Here is a 5,338-nt window from a genome sequence, read left to right as displayed (position 1 = left end):
CGTACCAGATTCAGGCAAGACATGGAGAAGTGGCCTACCAGCTCATCCTAACAGAAAGCCTGTCAGCAGTGTATGATGTGTTCCATGTATCTCAGTTGAAAAAATGTTTGCGAGTGCTAGAAGAGCAGTTGCCAACCGAGGACCTCGAAGTCCAAGAAGACTTGGCATACATAGAGAAGCCAACCCAAATTTTCGAAACAGCGGACAAAGTCACTAGAAGGAGCACATAGAATGTGCAAAGACAAATTGGGTTACCATTCTGAGGTAGAAGCAACCTAGGAAAAAGAAGATGATCTAAAAACCAAGTACCCCGAACTCTTTGCTGGCCAACCCTAAATCTCAAGGGCGAGATTCTTTTAAGGGGATAGGTTTGTAACACCCTGAATTTAGAATTATAAAATTTCTTCTCTAATATCCACCAAATTCAGGTGTTACCTCTCTTCTCCTCTCTCTCCATTTCTTTTTTCTCTTTCTGTCGGTGTTTGTGACCCGGTCGCTCACCACGGGGTTACCCACGTGATGCTTTTGGGTAGGACGACGTCGTTGATCGTGACTCGATGGTTTGTGTAGAAGCACGCGGGGATTACTCGTAGACTTCTACAAGTTTAGGCCGCTTAGAATTGCGTAATACCCTACTTCCTATTGGGGGTTTGGTATTGATTTCTGGAGTATGAGGATTACAAGCTGAGGATTGTGGATGAGGGTGAGCTGAAGTTGTGGGTGATGAGAGATGAAATGGTAGGGGTCTCCATCAGCCTTATATACACGTCTAGAGAGAGTTATCCCATTACAAGTCATGATTACTATCTACCTCTTATCTCCTTCCTTACCGCAGATCATGTCCCTGCATATCCGGAGCTTTCATTGCCTAATCACCCGAGTTATCGCCGAATGCCAAGCCCTTTGGGTGTAAGAAATTACATCGTCCGACACATCCGGGCTTTGATGACGCTTAACTCGAACGTCGGTCGCCATCAGCTTGGGTCGAGCTTACCTGATTTAGCTCTATCCTACTAGTCCATCACGTAGGGTGACCTAGTAGGAAACCCATCAGGCGGCCCATGACGTGTTTTAGTGCTCATGAGGACCCGGGGGATATCTATCCCCCACAAGCCCCCGAGGCTCAAGCCAACTTTTGAGGGTAGTTGGCTCGAGACTCTAAAAGAGAACGATGTCCTTTGCTCCTTCTAAGCTTTTCGAGGTTCTCTTTGCTTCACTGTTGTATCTGTTGGGTGTAGCCCCCGAGCTTTGAATTGATTTGAGTACTAATCAACTCAAAGATCTTCATTGCCTGCTTTTGAGTTCGGCATTTTCTTCTTGGCCCTAGTGTCCATTGTAGGTGCACCCAATGGGTGTAGCCCCCGAGCTTTGAATTGATTTCAGTACTAATCAACTCGAAGGTATTCATTGCCTTCTTTAGAGCTCAGCATTTTCTTTTTGGCTCTTGTGTCCATTGGGTGTAGCCCTGGAGCTTTGAATTGATTTGAGTACTAATCAACTCAATGGTCTTTACGAATTGTTCTTAGAGAACTCTGATTTATTATAACGATTAAGCCCGACTGATGCCTATCCGGTTGAGCTTGTTCTGGCCGAGGTATCCGCTGACTGAAATCTAGCCGACTGGGTCCAAACCGATAGAGGTCTAGCTGGATGACACTCTGCCTAGGGCTTTAATGCAACCGCTGACTTGGTTCTGGCTGATAGAGGTCCGGCTATCTTCTGTTTGACCGATCTTGAGTTTGTTGTTTTGTAATTCCTGCATATATTTTGCGGATCACGTTGCTTCAGAAAATCTTGAAAAAAACTGGTTTGCCCACCCAATGGGTGCGCCCAATGGGTGTGTACGCTGTCTTGTCCCAAAATAGTAACCTAGCGCGACGGGTGGGTAATGATGCGCCTGAGCAGTTGCCATTACTTCCCTTCTGGTGCCGTGTTACACTAATGGGTGTCAGTGATCTGCTCCCTTTCTTGGAAACTTATTCGGCTATTGAAGTCATCACGACTGTTTGTTGGACGGGCGGGAGACGAAGGGTCGCCCCTTGTCCTCTTTAAATAGACTGCCTGCCTATGACCGTTTCCTTCACTCGCTCTTGCTCTTGTTTTGCGTCCTTCTTATTCTTCCACTAACGAACCACCATGACCAGGCAACAAAGGCGGCAAGGGCAAGCGCAGCCAAGGGGAAGGAAAGCGAAAGCGCCCTCCGACTCCTCTATCAGAGGACTTTGGTGACTCGAAGTTCTTGGAGGAGCACTTCCCCTCTGTGGGCGATGACTCTCTGTTGTTGGCTCCTCTCTCGTTGTTGTCCGATTACTCGGACGACGCGATGGGGTCGTCGGTGGCGGAGAGGGCCTACATCTGATCCGTTGAGCGAGCAGGACTTGAGGGATCGGATGACACGAAGGAGGAGGACTTTGAGGAGGAGGACGATGGTGGCAGCGATGGGAGCGGCTACGAGGCCTACGACAGCGGCAATGGAGACAGCGCGGGCGACGGCGACGACAGTGGCTACGATGGTGGCGAAAAGAGCGACGGCGGTAGGGGCGATGACGGAGCAAGGGCGACGACAACAATGTCGGTGGCAGGGCGCCACCGGCATGAATATTATTATAGTGTAGTAGTAGGTAGTTTGTGTGGGTAGTGGTAGTGGTAGTGGTGGTGGTAGGGGTGAGGGATGATAGGGTCGATTCATAATGAGCCAACCCTTTTCCTTTGTAATGAACCCTTTCTGATGAATGGAACCCTTTGTTTGCTGTGTTTGGTATTGTGCTTATTGTTCTGCTCGACTTTTGCTTTGCTTGAAAACCTCAGTCGAGTGAGCCCAACTGACAATTTCGACTGACTAGTTCTGTTGACAGACCCAACTGATAACTTCGGCTGATGACTTAATTTGATAGGTCCGACTGACATGTCCATCCGACTTACTCCACTCGGTTGAGGTCTGGTCCGGGTTACTTCGTCTGTCTTGATGTGCCTGACTTAGCGCACGCATATACATCCTCGCTGGCAGCTTCCTGGTAGCGAACCCTAACTCTGTTTTTTGTCGCAAACACTTTCCTAAAACTCATGTTCGCCCTCGTGATTGCGATTGATTCCGCTCGTCTGCTAGGTCTGGTGGCGCCTAGGAAGAAGCAAGGAACTGTCACACCTGGCATTCCCCCAATTGACCCCAACAACCAACTTCCATTCTGTGGAAACTATGCTTCTGTCGTTTTTGAATCCGGTCTACTTCACCTGGTTGAATTTGGGGTTTTGCCGTCGAAGGAGTTGTGCTCCTGATGGGTCTGGCAGGGGATCACCATCCCAACAGAGGATACCCATGAGTCAGTAGTTTTTGTTCCTTTCTTGATCCGTGGTCTAGGTCTACCAGTTTCTCCTTTCTTCCACGACCTTCTCGATTTCTACTCTCTCAACTTAACACATCTAAATCCCAACTCTATACTCCAAATTTCTATCTTTGTTCATCTCCGTGAGGCCTTTCTGGGTATTAATCCACACTTTGGGTCATGGAAATATCTGTACCACTTCAAGCCTGGAATGGTCGGGGGGTAGCATTAGTTGGTCGGCGGCGCCAGCCTTGAACTTCGTCATGGTAGGAAAGCTGAGTATCTTGATATTCCTTTGAAGGATAGCATCAAGGGATGGCGCTTCGAGTGGTTTACTATGGAAAATCACAACAAGTCTCTGTCTGCTAGCTCTGGGAGACAGCCTGATGTTCGAGTGCCAAGTTGGATAGAGGCCCCAACTGACTCGGAGGTTGCTGAAGGCAAGATCCTTCTTGCTGAGATAGCTGGTTTGAAAGACAGAGGTTTGACTACCGAGGCCGTAGTTATCGACTTTCTCTTCAAGAACATTCAACCTTTGAAGGATATAGTTTACCCGGCCTATCTGTATACTAGGGTGAATGACCCTTCCCGAGTAACAAAATTAGCATATATCTGAGGAGAATGCTTTGAGACGGGTTGAAATGATGTTGAGAGGTGTCGTTGCAAATGTCGGTGCTCCTCGCTCTTACTCTGCTTGGAACCTTCCCAGGGTGGTAAGTTTCAACTATCTATACTTTGGTCTTTCAATTCATTATGTGCCTTGTTCTCATTGTGGGATTTTATTGCTGCAGAGTTCTTTTCTCATTTTGTGTCCAATCCACCGGTCTGAGGGAAGGATGGGAGTCTAGGCCATAGAGTGTGACCTTCTCCCGATGAAGAAGAGGCCATACTTGTTGCGCACATGAATCTACCTGAAGAAGAAAAACAGACCCACTTCCTAATGCAAGCTATTGTTGACGATTCTGAAATTGATGTTGTTCTCGATGTGGTTGCTAGAGAGTGGTCCGAGTCTGCGCGAGTTGAGTCGGGGAGCGGGGCTCCCGAATAGTCGGGTGCATGGGGAAAAGAGTTAGCAGTCCTAAAGGCGCACGTCGCAAGCAAACATGCCAAACAGCCTCTCAGGCTGAGTCTGTCAAGGTGAAGAAGAAGAGGAAAAGGCTTCGTCGTTCGTCGGACCTATAGTCAGTGACTGCCCCTGTTGCACTAAACCCTAATGATAGTATAGCAAATGCTGATCTAGAGGATGTTGTGGAGGGTTGTAGTGGTGTGAGGTCTGGAGGGTACATGGTGGAGGAAGGATATGATGAGGAAGGGGAATAAATGCTCCCCTTCGTCCGTCGAGAATGGTGAAGTAAAGCTGGTGGCGACAAGTCAGGCCTAGCTTCTGCGGGGATAATGGATATCTGAGGCCTGACAATGTCTGACATTGACAGTGTGCTGGAAGACGCTATTATTGAAGATCTTTTGCTTGAGTTGCCTGAAATCAGAGTTGTTGACGTCCGTGTAGAGTGCCCAGACGATGTGCCCTATGCTGCCTTACTGGCCGAGCCAGAGGTAAGCCTGCCAGTCTGCTAGGTCTCTTCAACCCTCGGGGTGCTCTAGCTCCTGAGGGTCCTTCGGTCGGCTCCCCCTCTACTGCTTCGATGGATGTTCATGTGGGGTCACCAATGCCCCAGGCTGATGATGTCGCGGTGACGAGTTCTTATATGCTCATTGGTCCAGCCAGCCTAGGCACCTTAGAGGTCAGTGGCCATGGCACTGAAGATCCAATGGATGTTCCAAGTGCTGAAGGCCCAATGGGTGCATCTGGAGTTGAGATCCCAATGGGTGTTGCCCTTAGCTTGGATTATCCAGTTCCTTCGGTGCCTGACCCTTCTCATAATGCGGCTTCTATTGGCGTCCTTTATTCTAGGAGCGCACCAACACTTCAGGCTTTGGGGTTTCCCTTGTTCCTGTCCAACTTACATGTATCTTCATCCTGTGCTACCTTGTTTTTACCAACTGGTGTTCCCTTC

Source organism: Zea mays, chromosome 3, assembly GCF_902167145.1.
Source record: "Zea mays cultivar B73 chromosome 3, Zm-B73-REFERENCE-NAM-5.0, whole genome shotgun sequence".
Classification (NCBI taxonomy): domain Eukaryota; kingdom Viridiplantae; phylum Streptophyta; class Magnoliopsida; order Poales; family Poaceae; genus Zea; species Zea mays.
This window is presented reverse-complemented; position numbering follows the sequence as displayed.